The following is a 22,558-nucleotide window of genomic DNA, read 5'->3' as shown; positions in this document are numbered from 1 at the left end:
AGCATCCCAAGTAGCAGGGACCACAGGCATACACCACCATGCCCAGCTAAGGTTTTAAATTTTTTGTAGAGGCTGGGTCTTGCTATGTTGTCCAGTCTAAAATTTCTTACCACCAATTTTTAGATTTTATTTTTGTCTTCCCCATCACACTTAGGCTGAAAGCACTTACTGTTTGTTGCAAAAGGTATCTGTCTTTAGAAGCTTTCATTTGTCCTCTTATTATTGCTGGCCTTTTATGTTTTTTGAGTTTCTAAACTAGATCATTCAACACTTTAGATCACATGTAAAATGTCATGGGCATTCCTATGAATTAAGTGCATGAACTTTATGATATCTTTTTGTAATGTCCAGATTATTTTGCTCATTTTTTGAGCAAAATCTAAGCCAGTCTTAGCCAATCTAAGCCACTGAGTTCGTCAGACTGGCCAGAATAATTTAAGTATTGCCATCAACAAATCGTACAGCTGCTGCTAACTAGCAAGCCATTCTTAATCATCGACATCTCTCTTTTTTTCTAGGCCAGATCCTTCTGTATAAATTAATAATAATTTGGCTGGGCACGGTGGCTCACACCTGTAATCCTAGCACTTAGGGAGGCCAAGGCATGTGGATCACTTGAGGTCAGGAGTTCAAGACCAGCCTGGCCAACATGGCAAAACCCCATCTCTACTAAAAATACAAAAATTAGCCAGGTATAGAGGTGCACACCTGTAATCCCAGCTACTCGGGAGGCTGGCACATGACAATTGTTTGAACCTGGGAGGCAGAAGCTATGGTGAGCCAAGGTCGCACCAGCCTTGGTCACACTGCACTTCAGCCTTGGCAACATAGTAAGACTCTGTCTTTAAAAAATAAAATAAATTAGATTAAATTAATTCACAATAATTCCTCTCTTCTAAGCCTATCCAAATTAGATCTATCTGACCCCACACAAAAAGTCCCAAGCACACTGACTTCTCAAACAGGTTGTGGAAATATGAGTTTGGGGCTCCTGGGTTAATACACAGTACTCGGTATGACATACATATGTGAAAAAAGACACAAACTACTATAGTAACAGCTCCTTGAGTTATTAACATTTGCAACCACTCTGAAAAGTGAATTTCCTTCTTGACATTTTAAAAATAAGGAAGTTGATGAGCGTTTTTTCATGTGTCTGTTGGCTGCATAAATGTCTTCTTTTGAGAAGTGTCTGTTCATATCCTTTGCCCATTTTTGATGGGGTTGTTTGTTTTTTTCTTGTAAATTTGTTTGAATTCTTTGTAGATTCTGGATATTAGCCCTTTGTCAGATGAGTAGATTGCAAAAATTTTCTCCATTTCTGTAGGTTGCCTGTTCACTCTGATGGTAGTTTCTTTTGCTGTGCAGAAGCTCCTTAGTTTAATTAGATCCCATTTGTCAATTTTGGCTTGTGTTGCCATTGCTTTTGGTGTTTTAGACATGAAGTCCTTGCCCATGCCTATATCCTGAATGGTATTGCCTAGGTCTTCTCCTAGGATTTTTATGGTTTTAGGTCTAACATTTAAGTCTTTAATCCATCTTGAATTAATTTTTGCATAAGGTGTAAAAGGAAGGGATCCAGTTTCAGCTTTCTACATATGGCTAGCCAGTTTTCCCAGCACCATTTGTTAAATAGAGAATCCTTTCCCTATTTCTTGTTTTTGTCAGTTTTGTCAAAGATCAGATAGTTGTAGATGTGTGGTATTATTTCTGAGGCCTCTGTTCTGTTCCATTGGTCTATATCTCTATTTTGGTAGCAGTACCATGCTGTTTTGGTTACTGTAGTCTTGTAGTATAGTTTGAAGTCAGGTAGCATGATGCCTCCAGGTTTGATGAGTTCATGTTCTTTGTAGGGACATCACACATGGGGGTCTGTTGTGGGGTGGGGAGAGTGGGGAGGGATAGCATTAGGAGATATACCTAATGTAAATGACGAGTTAATGGGTGCAGCACACCAACATGGCACATGTATACATATGTAACAAACCTGCATGTTGTGCACATGTACCCTAGAACTTAAAGTATAATAAAAATATATATATGTAAATAATAATAAGGAAGTTGAGGATCAGAGAAGCTAAGTATATTGCCAAAAGTCAAAGAGTTACAAAGCCGTGAAGTCAGGATAAAAATTTCAATTTGTCTGTTTTCAGAGACTGTGCATTTTCCTGGGCTCCACATGGTCTCTACATTTGAATTCAAAATTTATAAGTACCTTTATGTGTAATTCTATATGTTGTTGCCTACAGTGACAGAACTTTCTGACTAATTTATGAATTTTCTATTTTGAAGTTATTTATAGTGTGTCACCCTCAGGGTTGTTATGAAGATGTATATAAAAAAATATGCTTGAAGAAATTGTGCACAGTATAAAACCCTGTACTACTTTTACTTATTATTGTTGTATGGTTTTGCCCAGAGAAGTTTCAACAGAGGAACATAAATTAAAGGTTTTAAAGTAGAAGCAGCCTGAGTGGCCACATAGGCAGAAATAATTTAAAGGTGACTACCCTATCTAGTGAATTAGGCCAAAGCTGAATTGGCATTTCCTTAAGCTCAAGAATGATGGGCCTTGAGTAGTCAATTCCACAATATCTGAGAAAATTAGATACCTAATCTGGGGCATATACATTCTGCTAGACCTACACCTTAAGCAGTTGTCACTATGAACAAGAAACAGAACTAAGGATGTCCCTTTCTTTAGCACTGAAGTGTCTAAAACCCAAAAAGTAGGATCATTTCTAGAAAATCTTGATATCTCTCTGTGACAGTGTTATTGTGCCTCTCAGGGCAGGTAAAGACTAAGAATCAAGATGTTGCAATAGCAACATCTGCTGGTATTTTTGTAAAATTGCACAAACCAACTGAAAAAGATTTTTTCCTAGTGACAGTTTTCTTTAAACGAGTTGCTGGACTTTGATTTATGGGCTACAGTGCACACAGTAATGGAGCATGAGTATTGTGGGGGTACAAATAGGGAGAATCAGTGGGCTGTTGGAGGAATAAAAGGTGGTGTTTCAGAACAGAGACACACTTTATTTACACTGACATAAAAAAAACAGATCAATGAAGAGTAGGACCCAAAAACCTAAAGCTAAATTAAAAAATGAATGAGTGAAAAATTAGGCTTCTATATGACAGTGATTAAAACAAATACACACAGAACATTCTAATGATCAGAATGAGCATACAGTGGTTCTCGGGTTACCTGCCACCTGTACCCTGCAGTTTCCAGTAACCCACTCATCCACTCACTCTTCCAACAAATATTTATTGAGCACCTACTCTGTGTTATAATTTTTCTGAGTGATGGAAATACAATAATGAACAAAGCAAGACCTTTCCTTAATGGAGCTTACTTTCTGGATTGGGGTGGGCTGGGAATGGGGAAAATAAATGAGTAAATTTACATCATCTGGCACTAAGTGATATAGGGATAAAGAAGCAGACAGGGGACAGAGTCATGAGGAGAGGCACTCCTTCATATAGGTAAGCAGGGAAATCCTCCCTTATAAGAGACATTTGAGTGGAGATGTGAAGTACATGTAGGGGTACAAGTGAGCCATGCAGTAGGGGAAGAGTGTTCTGGGCAGATGGAACAGCAAGTGCAAAGCCCTGAAACAGGCAAAATTTGAGTACCATCAAGGTGGTGAGGCCATGCAGTAGGGGAAGAGTGTTCTGGGCAGATGGAACAGCAAGTGCAAAGCCCTGAAACAGGCAAAATTTGAGTACCATCGAGGTTTTGACTGACTTGAGGACCATTAAGGAAGACTATGGAACTGAATTAAAGTAGAAACAGTGGAACATGACAGTGGACTGGCAGTAAGGGGACAGACTCTGAGGTCTTTAGGTCAGAGTAAGAAATTGGCCTTTCCTCTGCATTAGAAAATAAGTCATCAGAAGGATTTGGGACAAAGAAGGAACACAGGGAGGAGAAGGGAAGCTGTTGGTTACAATGAATAGAAATGTTTGACATGCGGGAATATATTCAGGTATTATCACTGATAAGTAGAGGAACATCTCACACTACCACCCTCAAGCTGTTATAATCCTGAAGCCAGCATCCCATCCCAGTCTTTTTTCCTGAATATTCTTCCCCTCGTTAGGCTTGGCTAGAAGATGAATGGGCATAACTTTTCAGCTGTTCTGTTATAGTTCATCTACAGATATTAATAAAGTTAATGGGATCATTGCTGACCCAGAATTCTGGCATACAATTACTATGTCATTATTACCTGGCTGAGTATTTTGCTTTTCATTAAAATATACACTGAATATTTTAATGCTTTTGACATATTAAAGCAAAGAACAATGCAACATGAACCAATGTGGGATATAAACTAGCAAGATGGTAGAAGATTAAAGATCAACAAGAAATAATAGATGATAGTTCGGATTATACCAGACTTTTCTGTTGAATCCCTGCATGCACACGCCTCACAGGCCTCTTATGTTTCATTTCCCCAAAGATGAGTTCATGATCTTCATTCCTAGTATTCAGATCTGCTCTTTTCGTTGCGATCTCTATTTTGGTCAATGATACCACCTCTTATCCAATTTTACGTGTCTGAAAATTTTTCTCTACATTTTCCTTTACACTTTCCTCTCTAATACACTATACCCCTAATCAGTCACCAAATGCTATTGTTTATCAAATTATTTTTATTATCAAATTATTTTATCTACTTTGACCCAGACCCCTTTTTACCGTATCTGTCCGAGCCACCATTATTGCTCACTTAGACCATTATAATTGATCTATGTTTGACTTCTGTTTTGTTCACTCTGTCCACACCTCTTCTACGTCATTCTCTACCCAATATATTATGATGTCTCCACTCTGCCTAAAATCCTTCTTGGCTTCCAATTATCCTTAGGAAAAAGTTAAAAATCCTTAATATTGTTCCTTCAGAATTACACATCCAAAACTGACAGTTTCCTCTATGTTGTAGTCTGTTAGCCCTGTGAAAGGTGTACTAAACTCCTTCTTACAGGCTATAAAACCTCATAGTCCACTTAATCCACAATATCCTGTCCTAATAAATCCATTTATTTATCTTGATTTGCAAATTTTCTCAAACATCTTTTATTTTTAAAAAAATTCAGAAAATATCAACAAGCATCAATGAAAAATTATTTTGAATATAATATTGATAAGTAAAATACCTACCTGCCTAACCATTTTCTTTATTAATGTTACCTTTCTAAGATTATGGACCCCAAACTTACAGCAGTGTACTTTTTTTTAACTTTTATTTTAAGTTCAGAAGTACATGTGAATGTTTCTAACATAGGTAAACTTGTGTCAAGGGAGTTTATTGTACAGATAATTTCATTACGCAGGTATTCAGCCTAGTACCCATTAATTATTTCTCCTGATCCTCTCCCTTCTCCCACCCTCTACCCTCCCAGAGGCTCCCATCTTTGTTGTTCCCCTCTGTATGACCATGAATTCTCATCATTTAGCTCCCACTTATAAGTGAGAAGGTGTGGCACTTGGTTTTCTATTCCTGTGTTAGTTTGCTAAAGATAATGGCCTCCAGCTCCAAACATGTCTCTGCAAAGTACATGATCTCATTGTTTGTTATGGCTGCATAGTATTCCATGGTGTATATGTACCACATTTTCTTTATCCAGCCTGTCACTGATGAACACTTAGGTTGATTCCATGTCTTTGCTATCATGAATAGTGTTGCAGTGAACGTATGCATGAATGTGTCCTTGTAATAGAATTATTTATATTCCTTTGAGTATATACTCAGTAATGGGATGCAGTGTGCTTTTTCAAGTGCAATTCAAGTATAACTAAATTTGAGATGAGAGAGAGGGCCAGTCCTCACTTGTTTCTCCCTAGCTTTCATGACAGCACCATACTGATTAATAATAAATAATAACAGCATATTTTGGCCATCCAGGTAATGAGTTTGCCATTTAATTGTCAACAAAAGTGACAAAGAGGAATTAATATTACAGTTGAAATGGAAAAAAGGACTTGTTGTCTAGTATAAATAAATCTCCAACATAATGCAACTGATGAAAACAGACCTAGGTTAGAACCTTGTGTAGGCTAATTATTATGTTACTTTAGGCAACTTATTTAATCTCTATGAAATTGTCTATTGCTTCATTTAAAGATAGGATATTTGAAAAGAGAAAAACTCTCTTTATGGGATGAAAATAATAAATGAACGAGTACATATAAAACACATGATAATTAGCCAATAGTAAGCAAATGTCAAACCTCCTACATCAAATCACATATGAATCACATATATATATGACTTAAAACCTCATAGATTTTGTAGATTAATGACTTTAAAAAGAATAGTAGTAAAAATTAAATAAAATACTTTTATCCTTGTAATATGAAATTCCACTGGCTTCAGAATAATTGTATTAGAAACTGGTCAAAAAGAAAACCCGGTGATCAACTGTAAATATCAATCTGTTCTTGATTAGCTGAACACCCATTGCTGCTACTTCCCTGGTTGGAGCTAATCACAGCTGTTCTCTTACACTGAAGGGGCTGCTTACCTGTGTAGGGCTCACAGGGTAATAATATAAGAGAATTACGTGTCATATGTTCTAAGTGCACTGTAGCACCAGCTGTTCTTTCCTGTCATTTGTATTCACTAACGCTGGTATGTCTGTTTTTTATTCCCTTTTAAATATAGACATGATGATGCAATCAGATAAAATATCCTATTGCTTTCATCATTATTTTCAATGATTTTTTACTAAAATCTGCAATTTTTAAATTTCTCCACTTTATTTCACATGGAGGTGAAATGACCATTAATTTAAGTGAAAATTATACAGCAAGATTTTTAGGCATTATTGTATGAAAAGACCATGTTTTGCTAACATGGCTCTCTACTTCTCTGAAATGTAGTGTCTGATAAAGTAAAAATAAAAATGCATTGCAGTTAGGCCCAAAGATAGTGAATTATCTCAATTGATTGTTCACAGTCAGTTATACATTGAACTCCTTGTTCTACTTTTTCCCTGCTTCTCACTACTGCACTCAACTAGTCTTAAAATAAACACATTGAAGTAGAAATTGACTACAAATAGACAATTCAAATCTGTGTCAAAATTTGTGGAATACACACAGAGCAGTGCTTGGATGGAAACAGAATTTTACGTACTTATATTGGAAAAGAGGAAAGATCTAAATTCAATGACTTAAAGTTCCACTTCACAAAGCTAGAAAAAAAAGCAAAAATAAAGTAAGTAGGTAGGAGGAAATAATAAAGGGCAGAAATCAAGAGAGTAGAAAACATAGAGACAATGGAAAAAATTAAGAAAGCCAAAAGCTAACTCCTTGAAAAGGTAAGCAAAATTCACAAGCTTCTAGGTAGACTTAAGTAAAAAAGAGAGGAAATAAAAATCATCAATATCAGGAAAGAAAAAGCTTTCCTGTAACATAATATGATAGGATCTGCACCACAAATCCTATAGATATTAAAAGGATAATAAATAAAGAGTGTGAGCAAATTTAGGTCAGCACATTTGACATCTTAGATAAAAGAGACCATTTTTTGTCTTTCATACTGTTCTTGCTACCATTGCTGTGTAACAAACCACCTCAAAACTCAGTGGTATCACATTCAACAGTTCTCTGGGTCAGGACTCCAGAAAGGGCACAACAGGGATAGTTTTTTTTTCTGGTCCAAGATGCCTGGAGCCTCAGCAGGAAAGACTGAAAAACTGAGGGCAAATTTAAAGCTAGAGCTGGGAATCTTCTGCAAGTATTTTCACTCACATGTTTGGAAGATGAGCCTGGCTGCTGGCTGGCCCCTGAGAAGTTGGCTGTTAACTGGGAACCCACATGTGACATCTCCATGTGCTGTGGGCTTTCTCACAGCATGGCAACTTCAGAGTAATTGCATTTCATACATGGAAGCTCTGGTCTTCAAAGGTAACCATTCTACCCACAAGGAAGAAGCTGTATCACTTTCTGAAGTAAACTCAAAGTCAGCTTCACTTCTGCTATATTCATTTCAGATTCCAGAAAATTTGACAGCTTAGATAAAAGGGGCTATTTTTGTTTTTCTTACTGTTCTTGCTGCCATTGCTGCATAACAAACCACCCCAAAACTCAGGGGTATCAAGCAATCATTTTATCACGTTCACCAATTCTCTGGGTCAGGACTCTAGACAGGGTGCAACAGGGACAGGTTATTTTGTTTTGTTTTGCTTCTGCTTTTTGTTTTTGTTCTGTTCCAAGATGTCTGGGGCCTCAGAAGGAAAGACTAAGAAACTAGAATCATCTGCAAGTATGGCTATCCACGTTTGATATGGTTTTTGGCTTAAGGCTCTTTCTTTGAGAATAGTTTGCTGCTGAAACTATCCTGTAAAGTGTACAGGATAGTTTCCTGTACTTTCCTCCAAATTTTACTCAAAAACTCTTTCCTCTCTCATTCTATTACAGGTGGCTCAAAGAGGTCAGGAGGCACCTTCAACACTTTTATTGGAGATCTCGTTGTCTAGATCATCAGGTTTGTCAGGTACATATTTTCTATTTTTATGTTGTCACATGGAACAATTTTGCTAAATTTTGTAACACTTTAAAAAAAAATCTTTTTTACCCCAGCTTCCAATAACACTTACCTCCCTGTCCTTCCAGCTTGCATAATTGTCTCCCTCCGTATCATCCAGCCTTTACTGACAGTCTTCCCAAGGCTCTTCTGGCTCCCATCTAATCCAGTTTCAAAGCCAATGCCATGTTTTTGTCATGTTAGCTTCCTACTTCCAGCTCCCAAATTTCTGTTCCACTTATTATTACTACATAACAATGACCCCAAGTTTACTGGTCTAGTTATTGTACTGGCTTAAACCAACTGCTTTATGATTTTCACAAATTTGTGGAACAGAGATTCAAACAAAGCACAGTAAGGATACAGAAATGACTTTCTCTTGCTCAATGATGTCTAGGGTCTCTTCTGGGAAGACTAAAAAATTGGTGGCTTTTAATGAGTGAGTGCTAGAATCCTCTGGAGGGGTATTTATTCACTTATCCAGTAGTTGTTACTGACTGTTGTCTGGGGGTGCTGTCAGGCAAACCATCCATGTTTGGATCATGCAGTAGATATATTTCTATCAGTAAGACATCTGTACTACTATTCTCCAAAGTAATTACACCATTTTATGATCCCACCAAAAATGAATAAGAGTAATGATTATTCCATATTCTCACCAACATTTGATATTATTAATGTTTTACTTTACCCATTCTTGTGGTCATGAAATAGTATCTCTTGCTATAGTTAGTGTATTAATCCATTTTCACACTACGATAAAGACATACCTGAGACTGGGAAGAAAAAGAGGTTTAATTGGACTTACAGTTCCACATGGCTGGGGAGGCCTCAGAATTATGGTGGGAGGTGAAAGGCACTTCTTACATGACAGCAACAAGAGAAAAAATGAGAGAGAAGCAAAAACGGAAACCTGTGATAAACCCATCAGATCTCATAAGACTTATTCACTGTCACAAGAATAGCATGGGAAAGGCTAGCCCCCATGATTGAATTACTTCCCACTGGTTCCTTCCCACAACACGTGGGAATTCTGGGAGCTACAATTCAAGTTGAGATTTGGGTGGGGACACAGTCAAACCATATCAGATAGTATGAAAATTAAAGTAATGCTATTATTTTAATTTCCCTGGTGACCAATAATGCCAAACAATTTTTCAAGTGTGTTTTTTGCAATTGCATATATTCTTTTCTGAGGCATTGATTCAAGTCCTTTCTTTTTTCAAGAATTGTGTTGTCTTTATTATTGATCTATAGAAGATATAATTATGTTAGATATAAATATTAGAAATATTTTTTCCAGTCTATGGCTTGCTTATCATTTTTTAATCTATATTTTTAATGTACAGAATACTTATTTTTTGATGTTCAATTTTATCAATTTTTTCTTTTATGTGCTTTTTGTATTCTGACTAATTTTGTGAGGTTTCTTGTACTGTATTTTCAGCCAAGTTTTTCCATTTTGCTGTTGTTGTTGATTATAAAGTGCTTGTGCTCAGAAGTTTCTTTAGTTTACTTTTCTATTTATTACTAAACTCTGACATTTTATTTTAACCTCCTTTATTTACACATTCTACATTTCTCCTTCGAGGTATTTTCTTAAAAAATCAGAGTCATTTATCTCTTATTTTTAAAAAATATTTTCCCAAACACTTTCTCGTGTATTTCTTAGTGTGATCTCAGTTCTTTATATATTATTAATCTAATTTTTACTGATAATTCTTTCCTTTTAACTTTTGCTGCAGTTTTATATGTTTGTTTGTTTGTTTGTTTTGGTAATAGCTATATGTAACTTCGATGTTAGTTTATTAGTCAGGGTTCTCTACAAGGACAGAACTAATGGAATATATATATATGGAAATTTATTAAATTATTAACTCACGTGATCACAACTTCCCACAATAGGCTATCTGCAGGCTGAGGAGCAAGGAGAACCAATCTGAGTTCTGAAGCTGAAGAACTTGAAGTCCAATATTTGAGGGCAGGAAGCATCCAGCACGAGAGAAAGATGTAGGCTGGGAGGCTAGGCCTGTCTCTCTTTTCACATTTTTCTTCCTGCTTATATTCTAGCTGCACTGGCAGTTGATTAGATCGTGCCCACCCAGATTAAGGGTGGATCTGCCTTTCCCAATCCACTGACTCAAATGTTAATCTCCTTTGGCAACATCCTGGCAGACACACCCAGGATCGATACTTTGTATCCTTCAATCCAATCAAGTTGACACTCAGTGTTAACAATCACAGCTAGTTTCTATTTAGATTTTCCCAATCTTGATTGGGAGATCTTGTGGAATTTCTAAAGAAGTCTGTATGGCATGGAATAAAAGAGAATTAGCTGTTGCATTTGGAGCCAAAATGGTATGTTTTTAAAAAATCAATTATCTTCTCCCCATGTTATTGTTTTCTACTTTGGAGTAATGTTTCTCTCAATTTTGTTGTTGTGAAAGCTATTAGGCTTCACAGTGAAGGCTCAGGATTAAATGCCTATGCCTCTCTCTGTGGAAATAGTCTGGCTGCTTTCTCCTTCTCCTTCATTTCTATCTCACTTTGGGGCATCTTCCTGGGCAAAAAGTTTAAGGAATATAAAGTAACAAGAGCATGCGTGTGTGGTTCTTTCCCCGTCAGGTCCAATTATCCTATAGATCTGATGTGTGGGCCTGGGGCCTTAGGGAATACCCATTGTTTTTGCTGTAGCCTGTCCAAACTTGTGAATTCATCACTTGAAGTCAAGAATTATTAGATGAGTTTTTCAAAACTGTTGCACATACACTATATTCACTGAGCATTGAAAGGTGAGGGTTAACTCTCAGAGCTCAACTCTATTTCGTCCAAATTTACCACCTGTAACAGGTTTTCTTTACATTTCTGTTTTGAAGTCACGGACATTTTCTTGATTCATTTAAAATTTTTTGTTTTTATTACTTTTCATTTACATTGTTTATTTGTTTATTTATTTTAGATTCAAGGGGTACACATGCAGGTTTGTTACAAGGGTGTATTGTATAATTCTGGGGTTTGAGCTTCTACTGAACCCATCACTCAGGTAGTGAGTGTAGTACCCAATAGTTTTTCAACAGTTGACCCTCTCTCTCCCTCCCCACTCTAGCAGTACCCAGTGTCTATTGTTCCCATCTTTATGTCCATGTGTACCCATTGTTTAGCTCCCATGTATAACAGAGAACATGAGGTATTTGCTTTTCTGTTTCTCCATTAGATCACTTAGGATAATGGCCTCCAGTTGCATGTATGTTGCTGCAAAGGACAGAATTCCATCCTTTATTATGGCTGTGTAATATTTGATGGGGTATATGTACCACATTTTCTTGATCCAATTCACCATTGATAGGCACTTAGGTTGATTCCATGACTTTGCTATTGTGAATAGTGCTGAGAAAAACATGTTGAGAAAAAGCAGGTGTCTTTTTGATAGAAGGATTCCTTTTTCTTTGGGCAATTACTGGTAGTGGGATTTCTAGATCAAATGGTAATTCTGTTTTTAGGTCTTTGAGAAATCTCCATACTGTTTTCCATAGGGGTTGAACTAATTTACATCCCACCAACAGTGTATTAGTGTTCCCTTTTCTCCACATCCTCACCAACATCTGTTATTTTTCTACTGTTTAGTAATAGTCATTCTGACTGGTGTAAGATGGTATCTCATTGTGGTTTTAATTTGCATTTCTCTGATGATAAGTGATGTTGAGTATTTTTTCATATGTTTGTTGACTGCTTATATGACTTCCTTTGGGAATTTTCTGTTCATGTCCTTTGCCCACTTTTTAATGGGCTTATTTGTGTTTTTTTTCTTATTAATTTGTTTAAGTTTCTTATAGATTCTTGATATTAGTCCTTTTTTGGATGTGTACTTTGCAAATATTTTCTCCCATTCTGTATGTTGTCTGTTTATTCTGTTGATTGTTTATTTTGCTGTGCAGATGCTCTTTAGTTAAGTCCCAACTGTCAATTTTTTGTTTTGTTACATTTGCTTTTGAGGTCTTAGTCATAAATTTATTGCCTAGGCCAATGTTGAGAAAGTTTTTCCTGGATTTACCTCTAGGATTTTTATGGTTTGAGGAATTATATTGAAATCTTTAATCCATCTTGACTTAATTTTTGCATGGTGAGAGGTAGGTGCCGAGTTTCTTTTTTCTGCATATGGCTAGCCAGTTTTCCCAGCACCATTTATTGAATAAGGTGTCCTTTCCCCATGATTTATTTGGGTCAACTTTGTCAAAACTGAGTTGGTTGTAGGTGTGTCACTTTATGTCTGGGTTATCTATCCTGTTCCATTGATCTATTTCTCTATTTGGTTGTACAAATACCATGCTGTTTTGATTACTATAACCTTGCAGAACAGTTTGAAGTCAAGTAATATGATGCCTCCAGTTCTGTTCTTTTTATTTAGGATTGCTTTGGCTATTTAAGCTATTCTTTGGTTTCATATAAATTTTAGAATTGTTTTTCCTAACTCTGTGAAAAATGGCATTGGTGATTTGATAGAAATTGTCTTGAATCTGTAGATTGTTGAATCTGTAGATTGCTTGGGGAAGTATGGTCATTTTAGTGATATTGATTCTTCCAATCCACACATGAAATGTTTTCCATTTCTTTGTGTCATCTGTGATTTCTTTAAGCAGTGTTTTGTAGTTCTTCTTGTAGAGATAATTTACCTCCTTGGTTAAATGTATTCCTAGATATTTTATTTTTTGTGGCTATTGTAAATGGGATTGCATTATTTATTTGTTTCTCAGCTTAAACATTATTGATGTATCAAAATGCTACTGATTTTTGTACACTGATTTTATATCCTGAAACTTCACTGAAGTCATTGATTAGATCTATGAGTCTTTTGGAGGAATCTTTAGGGTATCCTACATATGAAATCATACCACTAGCAAAGAGAAAATTTGACTTTCTCTCCCTGTTTGGATGCCTTTCGTTTCTTTTACTTGTCTGATTGCTCTGGCTATAACATCCAGTACTATGGTGAATATGAGTGGTGAGAATGGATATCCTTGTTTTGTTCTGGTTCCAGTTCCAACTTTTGCCCACTCAGTATGGTGTTGGCTGTAGGTTTGTCACAGATGGCTCTTATTATTTTGAGGTATATTCCTTCTATATCTAGTGTTGAGGGTTCCATTCTTGAAGAGATGTCAGATTTTATCAAGTGCTTTTTGTGTCTGTTGAGATGATTATGTAGGTTTTGTTTTTAATTTTGTTTATGTGATGAAGCACATTTATTGATTTGTATACATTGAATTATCCTTACATTATGGAATAAATCCCACTTGGTAGTGGTGAGTTACTTTTTTTGATGTGATGCCGGATTTAGATTGCTAGTATTTTGTTGAGGACTTTTGCATCTATGTCCATCAGGGATATTGGCTGGTAGTTTTCTTTTTGTTTTGTCCTTGCTGGATTTTTGTATTAGAATGATACTAGTTTCATGGAATGAGTGAGAAAGGAGTCCCTCCTCTTTGATTTTTTTTTTTGGAACAGTTTCATTAAGATTGATACCACTTCTTCTTTGTATGTTTGGTAGAATTAGACCATTAATCCATTTAGTCCAGGGCTTTTTCTGGTTGGTAGATTTTTTTTTATTACTGATTCAATCTCGTAATTTGTTATTAGTCTATTCAGGATTCCACTTTCTTCCTGGTTCAATCTTGGGACATTGTGTGTTTTCAGGAAATTATCCATTTCATCTAGGTTTTCTAGTCTGTGTGCATAGAGATGTTCATAGTAGTCTCTGAGGATCTTTGGTATTTCTGTGGTAACCTTTATGTAACTGTCCAACGTGTACATCTTGCCCATTTCCCAGACAGAGCTGACTAATCAAAACATGAGAATTGCAATGAAGAAAATAATTCACACAGAGCCAGCTGTGTGAGAGACCAGAGTTTTATTATTACTCAAATCAAATATCTGAGTATTTGGGGATCAGAGTTTTTAAGGACAATTTAGTGAGTGGTGAAGGACAGTGAGTCGAGAATGCTGATTGGTTGGATTGGAGATGAAATCATAGGGAGTTGATTCTCTTGCACTGAGTCTGTTCCTGGGTGGGGGCCAAAAGATCAGAAGAGCCAGTTTATTGATCTGGGTGGTGCCAGCTAATCCATCAAGTGCAGGATCTGCAAAATATCTCAAACACTGATCTTAGGAGCAGTTTTGAGAGGGTCAGAATCTTGTAGACTCCAGCTGCATGACTCCTAAGCCATTATTTCCAATCTTCTGGTTAATCTGTTAGTCCTACAAAGGAAATCTAGTCCCCAGGCAAGAAGGAGGTTTGTTTTGGGTAAGGGCTATTATTGTCTTTGTTTTAAACTATAAGTTATAAATTAAGTTCCTGTGAAAATTAGTTCAGCTGGCTCCCAGGAATGAATGAGAACAGTGTGGAGATTAGAAGCAAGATAGAGATGGTTAGGTCAGATCTCTTCTACTGTCTCAGTTATAATTTTGCAATGGTGGTTTCATTTCTAATGTCAACTTTGTCATTTCTCATTATATTTGTTTGGATCTTTTCTCTCTTTTTTTTTCTTGGTTAATGTAACCAGCAATCTATCAACCTTGTTTATTACTTCAAAGAACCAACTTTTCATTTTGTTGGTCCTTTGTATGTTTTTCTTGGTGTCAGTTCCATTTAGTTTTTTTTTTTCTTGTGCTAACTTTAGGTTTAGTTTGTTCTTGTTTTTCTCGTTCCTTAGGCGCAAGGTTAGATTGTTAATTTGAGATCTTGCTATCTTTTTAATTTAGGCATTTAGCACTAAAAACATTCTTCTCAACTCTGCTTTAGCTGCATCCCAGAGGCTTTTGTATGTTGTGTCTCTATTTTCTTTCGTTTCGAAATATATTTTGATTTCTGCCTTAATTTTGTTGTTTACCCAAAGGTCATTCAGCAGCAAGTTGTTTGGTTTTCAGGTATTTGTGTGGTTTAAAGTGTTCCTCTTCGTATTAATTTCTAATTTTATTCCACTGTGGTCCAAGAAGAGGGTTGATATGATTTTTATTTTATTTATTTTTTTATTGAGGCTTGCTTTATGACTGAGCATGTGGTCAATCTTAGAGAATGTTTCAAGGACAGATGAGAAGAAGAAATACTCTGTGGTTGTTGAGTGGACTATTCTGTAGATATCTATTAGGTCTGTTTGGTCCAGAGTCCAATTTAAGTCCGGAATCTCTTTGTAATTTTTCTGCTTCACACTGTCTAATGCTCTAAGTGAGGTGTTAAAGACCCCCACTATTACTGTATGGCTATTTCTTTCCTTAGATCTAGTAGTATTTATTTTATAAATCGAGTGCTCTGATGTTGGGTGCATATATATTTAGGATGGTTAGATTTTCTTGTTAACGTGAACACCTTATCATTATATAACACCCATCTTTGTCTTTTTTTTTTTTCTTTCACCGTTGTTGGTTTAAAGTCTCTTTCATCTGACACAAAGCTTGTAAACTCTGGGCTTTTTTGTTTACCATTTGCTTAAATATCTTTAGCCTTCCCTCTACTTTGAGCCTATGGGTAGCATTATATGGAAGATGTTACTCTTCAAGGCAGCAGATAGGTTCTTGTTGTTGTTGTTGTTGTTGTTTTCATTTGATTTGCCACTCTTTCTTTTGAGTAGAGCAATTTATACTGTTTATGTTCATGGTTAATGTTGATATGCATGGTTTTGTTCCTGTCATAGTGCTATTAGTTAGTTGTTTTGTAGTCTTGATTGTGTGATGACTTTATAGGGTCTGAGGCTTCGTATTTATGTGTGCTTTTTTAACAGCAAGTATTGTTCTTTTGTTTCCATGTTTAAAACTTCCTTAAGCATTCCTTGTAGGGCCAATTTTGATGTGATGAATTCCCTTGGTGTTTGTTTTTCTGGGAAAGACTTTATTTCACTTTCATTATGAAGCTTCATTTGCCAGGAATATAAAATTCTTATGTATTAGTCTGTTCTCATGTCTAATAAAGACATATCTGAGACTGGGTAACTTAAAAAGGAAAGGCGTTTAATAGACTCACAGTTCTGCAGGAATGAGAAGGCCTCAGGAAACTTACAATCATGGGTAGAAGGGGAAGCATACACGTCGTTCTTCACATGGTGACAGCAAGGAGAAGTGCCAAGCAAAAGGGGGAAAAGCCCCTTGTAAAACTACTGGAACTTGTGAGAACTCACTATCACAAGAACAGCAGAATGGGGGTAACTGCCCCCATGATTCAATTACCTCACAGTGGGTTCTTCCCATGACATGTGGGGATTATGGGAACTACAATTCAAGATGAGATTTGGGTGGGAACACAGCCAAGCCTTATAATTCTTCCCCTGGCACCAATTTTCATATCCTCCCAACAGTCCCCCAAAGTTTTAACTCATTCCAGCACTAACACAAAACTCCAAAGTCGCATCTGAGACAAAGCAAGTCCCTTTCACCTATGAGCCTGTAAAATCAAAAGCAAGTTAGTTACTTCCCATATACAGCGGTGGTACAGGCATTGGATAAATACACCCATTCCAAATGGGAGAAATTGGCTCAAATGAAGGGGCTACAGGCCCCATGCAAGTCCAAAATATAGCAGGGCAGTCAAATATTAAAGCTCCAAAATGATCTCCTTTGACTCCATGTCTCACATCCAGATCATGCTGATGCAGGAGGTGGGATCCCACAGCCTTGAGCAGCTCTGCCCTTTGGCTTTGCAAGGTACAGCCCCCCTCCTGGCTTTTTTCATGGGGTGGCATTGAGTGTCTACAGATTTTACAAGTACACAGTGCAAGCTGTCAGTGGATCTACCATTCTGGGGTCTGAAGGATGGCAGCCCTCTTCTCATAGCTCCACTAGGCAGTGCCTCAGTGGGGACTCTGTGTGGGCCTCCAATCCCCTATTTCTCTTGTGCACTGCCCTCGCAGATGTTCTCCATGAGGGCTCCACCTCTGTAGCAAACTTTTGCCTGGATATCCAGGCATTTCCATACATTCTTTGAAATCTAGCTGGAGGTTCCCCAACCTTAATTCTTGACTTCTGTGCACCTGTAGGCCCACCACTACATGGAAGCTTCCAAGGCTTGGGGCTTGCCCCCTCTGAAGCAACGGCCTGAACTGTAATTTGGCCCCATTTAGCCCCAGCTGGAACAGCAGGGACACAGGACAGCAAGTCTCAAGGCTGCACACAGCAGGGTGGCCCTGGACCTGGTCCAGGAAACCATTTTTCCCTCCTAGGCCTCTGGCCCTGTGATAGGAGGGGTTGCTGTGAAAGTCTCTGACATATCCTGGAGACATTTTCCCCATTGTCTTGGTGATTAACATTTGGCTTCTTGTTACTTATGCAAATGTTTGCAGCCAGCTTGAATTTCTTCCGAGAAAATGGGGTTTTCTTTTCTATTGCATCATCAGGCTGCAAATTTTCCAAACTTTTATGCTCTTTTCCCTGTCTAATACTTTGCTGCTTAGAAATTTCTTCTCCCAGATACTCATCTATCTCAAGTTCAAAATTCCACAGATCTCTAGACCAAGGGCAAAATGCCTCCAGTTTCTTTGCATTGCAAGAGTGACCTTTACTCCAGTTCCCGATAAGTTCCTCATCTCCATTTGAGACCACCTCAGCCTGGACCTTATTGTCCATATCACTATTAGCATTTTGGTCAAAGCCATTCAACAAGTATCTAGGAAGTTCCAAATTTTCCTGTCTTCTTCTGAGTCCTCTAAACTATTCCAATCTCTGCCTGTTACCCAGTTTCAAAGTTGTGTCCACATTTTCAGGTATCTTTACAGCAGCACCCCATTCCTGGTACCTAATAAAGACATACCTGAGATTGGGTAATGTATAAAGGAAAGAGGTTTAGTTGACTCACAATTCTGCAGGGCTGGGAAGGCCTCAGGAAACTTAAAATCGTGGCAGAAGGGGAAGCAAACATGTCCTTCTTCACATGGCAGCAGCAAGGAGAACTGCCGAGCAAAACAGGGAAAAGCCCCTTACAGAACCATCACATCTTGTGAGAATTCACTTACTATCATGAGAACAGCAGCATTGGTGTAACCACCCCCATGATTCCATTACCTGCCACCAGGTCCCTCCCACGACACATGGGGATTATGAGAACTACAATTCAAGATGAGATTTTGGTGGGGGCACAGTCAAAGCTTATCATCTTGGTTGGCTTTTTTTTAAAGAAAGCTAAAAATTGGCCCCCAGTTTTTTCTGGCTTGTAAGGTTTGTTCTGAGAAGTACACTGTAAGTCTGATGAGAATTCCTTTATATGTAATTTTGCCCTTTTCTCCAGCTAACTTTAAATTTTTTGTCTTTTGCTTGGACCTTGGATAGTGTGATGACTATATGCCTTGGGGATTGTTGTATAACACAGTATCTCGTAGGCATTCTCTGGATTTATTCTATCTGAATATTGACTCTCTAGCAAGATTAGGGAAGTTTTCCTGAATTATTTCCTTATATATATTTTCCAAGTTGCTTACTTTTTATTCTACTCTCTCAGAAATGACAAAAAGTCATAGGTTTTGTCACTTTACATAATCCTATATTTCTTGAAGTCTTTGTTATTCTTTTAATTTTTTTTCTTTACTTTTGTCTGACTGAGTTAATTTGAAAGATTAGTCCTCAAGTTCTGAAATCCTTTATTCTGCTTGGTCTAGTCTAGAGTTAAAGCCTTCAACTGAATTTTGAAACTCCTATAGTGAATTTTTCAGTTCCAGAAGTTCTTTTGGTTTATTTTTCTTAATATAGCTATGTCATCTTTCATAACCTGAATTGTTTTCCTGGTTTCTTTGTATTAGATTCCAACTTTCTCTTGGATCTAATTGAGTTTCTTTGCCATTCATATTTGAATTCTTTATCTATCACTTCAGATATTTCAATCGGGTTAGGATCTGTTATTGCTACAGAGCTAGTGTGATCCTTTGGTGGTGTCACAACACTCTGCCTTTTTGTACTGCCAGCGTTCTTTTGCTGATTCCTTTTCGTCTCAGAGAGCTGTTACTTCTTTTTTTAAATTTGATATTGTTTGGATTATTTTTAAAAATTATTTTTTTCTTGAGTGTATAAATGTGTTGTATGTTGTGTACGGTTTTTTGGCTTAATTTCTATGCACTTTCCGTGGGCCAAGTCTCTGTATGGGTTCCTTGGTTGCAGATAGCTTCTGTGCAGTTGCTTTCTCATATGCTGTTTGTTATAATGGTGTTTTGGACATAAGGGCCGACCCTGTGAGGCTAAGGGTGTGGAAGTCTCAGAAGGCTTATCTCATGGACTATCACTAAGCCCTCTGGTAGCAGGATTTTTGTTTGGTGGTGCAATGTAGGCTGCAGTCCAGTATATGGTGCTTTAAGAGTGAGAGCTTGCAGGTAGACTGGTGTTGAGTGTATGTGCCCACCCTGATGGGGATTGTGGGAAGAGATTTTAATGGGGGGGCATACACTGTGGTCTTGGGATAAGGGATAGGGTAGGGTACAGCAGCTCCTCATCCTGAGCTGGCAGGAACATAATCCACTTCTCTATCACACCTCTATCATGGGGCTCATGACCTTCTATTTATAAACGCTTTTCCTTTTGTTCATTCACCCTCACCCTGCCTGAGTGTAGCTGCCACAGTCCATGGTTACCCCGTCAGCTACCATTAAAATAGGGCTTGGGACAGAGCCCAATTCCAAATGGGGCTTGGGCAGACAACTCCATGGTGTGTCCTCCATTGCCAAGGTGCTACCACTCTGTGTAAGGAGGGTGAGAAGGGCCCCACCCTTCTTGAAAGTCCAAGTGTGCACAGGCTCACATTCAGAGGGATGGAGCCACCATGAAAATTATGAAAAGCCTTTCTTTGATTACTTAGCAGCCCCTGGTAGGAAGAACTGTGGCTACATCTGGAACATTCCACAATAGTGTTTTAGGGTAGGGGGAGAAGACACCCTCTCCTTTGTTCCCAGGCATCAGTGCTAACTTTCAGTGGTTAGCCCTCCTCCTGTGTTTCCTTACCCCAAGGGGATCTTTGGCAGGCTGTGTTTCCCCTCCCTTAAAGGTGGTCCATACCAAGTGGTAGATCTCCTGAGGAAAGTGATTTAAAAAATAGTGGAATTTTGAGTGGGATCTAGGAAATTTATTGTGTATTCAGTGTATATGTGCCCTGACAATGAATAGAGAAAGAACTTTTTGTATAACTATTTTATAGGTTAAGAAACCAAGATTCAGTGAGACCAAGTTTTTTGCTCATCTTCTCATATGACAGAGCTGGGAAGAATCCCCTGAGTTTCCTAGTTCACGTTATTTGTACTTTGACTGATCTTCATTATCTTTTACAAGTTCTTTCCCCAAAAATATTTATCACCTGATGAAAAATGCAAAGCATTTAGCAACACAATCGGGGTAGCATATATGAAAACATTTTGCTTTTCAGAATTTTCTCACTTTGAACACTTAAACCTGATTATTTAGGAAAGTCCACAAAAGCCTCCCACACTCAATATAGCTTCCTTAGCTTCTCAGTATGATTATATTCAATAGTATTATATTTCCTCTAAGATGGTGCAGACTGGTAATAAGGACAGATTTTACAGAAAATTAGCTCTTCTAATCCTGAGACCTAAGTTATGGACAAAAAAGAAGTTAAGTGGAAACTGAGTTGCTTTTAGTACATTCACTTGATTTTATTAAATTTTTATTAATCACTAATTCATTTATTCAATAGATGTTTTTGAAATACCTACTTTTAAGTATATGAGAAACCAGGGATAAAAGCTACTATTTATTGAATGACTATTGTGTGCTAATATTGGGTGAGATATTCTACATACATATTTATGCGGTTCATCAAGTTAGGCCTCCAGAGTGTGACCATAAAGAATAATCCTGTTAATTAAGACAAAATGAGTGAAAATGTCCATGTCCATTCCCATGTTCATCACAATCTTTGAGTATTTGCTTCCATTCTCCACTCCCTCTAACTGGTAGAACTAAGGTGCTCATGTATTTTTCCAGCTGAGTTTGCGTACAAACATTTGTGAAACAAAAGGTTCCAATCAGATTTTTTTTCCCTCAGAATTAATGTTGGGACCCTGATGGAGTCTGCTGATAGTATTAAAATTCTTAAAAAGTATAAGAAATTCTTGCTTAAGGATTGGTATTAATCTTCCTAATAATTGCTTTTTTTAACTTATACTAGTTTGAGTACATTTTTGTTCTTTTAAAACAAGTGTTTCCTAAGATAATATATAAACAGAGAAGTAGGCCCATGTGGGAGGGAATTCATCAAGTAGATGAACCTATTTGTAGTAACAATGAGACCACAGAAAGACATCTACAGATGTGATATTTTAAAAATAATGTTAACAATTAATGTTTATATAAAGCTTTAAATTTGCAATGCATATTTACATAAATAATCTTACTTGATCTTCTCAATTATCTAGTGAAATAATCATCCAATTTCATATGTGAAAATCATCCACAACAAGTTATTTGCCAAAAGTTACAACTAATAAGTGGTTGACCCAGGGTTATATGCCAGATTCTCTCATTATAGACCTTTAGTTCTTTCCATAGTATTGAGGCTTCTATGTTATCACTTGTTCTTTATAAAATGCTCGACTAAATAGAGGTTCCAACGTCTTATGACGTTATGATCATCAGTTCCTAAAGGACAGAATTTCAACAAATTGAGATAGTCACATTATGTCAATTATCTGCCACTCTAAAAATAATATCTACACTGCACTTCTTAAAAGAATAATAGGAAAAAATAGACTTAAAAAACAAGTATGTTAAGAGGAATATCAGAAAAAAGGATACAGGAAGTAATTATTCCCATTACCAAGTATTTGTTCATGTGTAGAATGATTCACTGCCGGCTCCATTAAATAATATTCATTAGATGAACTTTAATTTATAGAAATTAAATTTCCATAAAACATCATAGAGATATAGGTCATTACAGAGTTAAAAAAATGCAAAGTCATCTAATGTAACTAAAACTATTTCGTAAAGTGGAACAAATGTGATTTGATTATCCAACTATTTGTTGTTTGTTGTCTTCCAAGGAA

The 22,558-nt window shown here is 37.1% G+C and overlaps 1 long non-coding RNA gene across 1 annotated transcript in view; it reads left to right on the top strand.

Annotated features, from left to right (window-relative positions):
* The window catches only part of LOC103891373 (uncharacterized), a 287,072-nt gene that overhangs the window by 133,033 nt on the left and 131,481 nt on the right, over positions 1 to 22,558 (top strand). Inside the window, exon 2 of the long non-coding RNA XR_008509233.1 lies at positions 8,435 to 8,501. This is a non-coding gene — a long non-coding RNA (uncharacterized LOC103891373). The remainder of the gene's footprint in view (positions 1 to 8,434; positions 8,502 to 22,558) is intronic.

This window comes from Pongo abelii, chromosome 7 (assembly GCF_028885655.2).
Source record: "Pongo abelii isolate AG06213 chromosome 7, NHGRI_mPonAbe1-v2.0_pri, whole genome shotgun sequence".
Taxonomy (NCBI): Eukaryota; Metazoa; Chordata; class Mammalia; order Primates; family Hominidae; genus Pongo; species Pongo abelii.
This window is presented reverse-complemented; position numbering and strand designations above follow the sequence as displayed.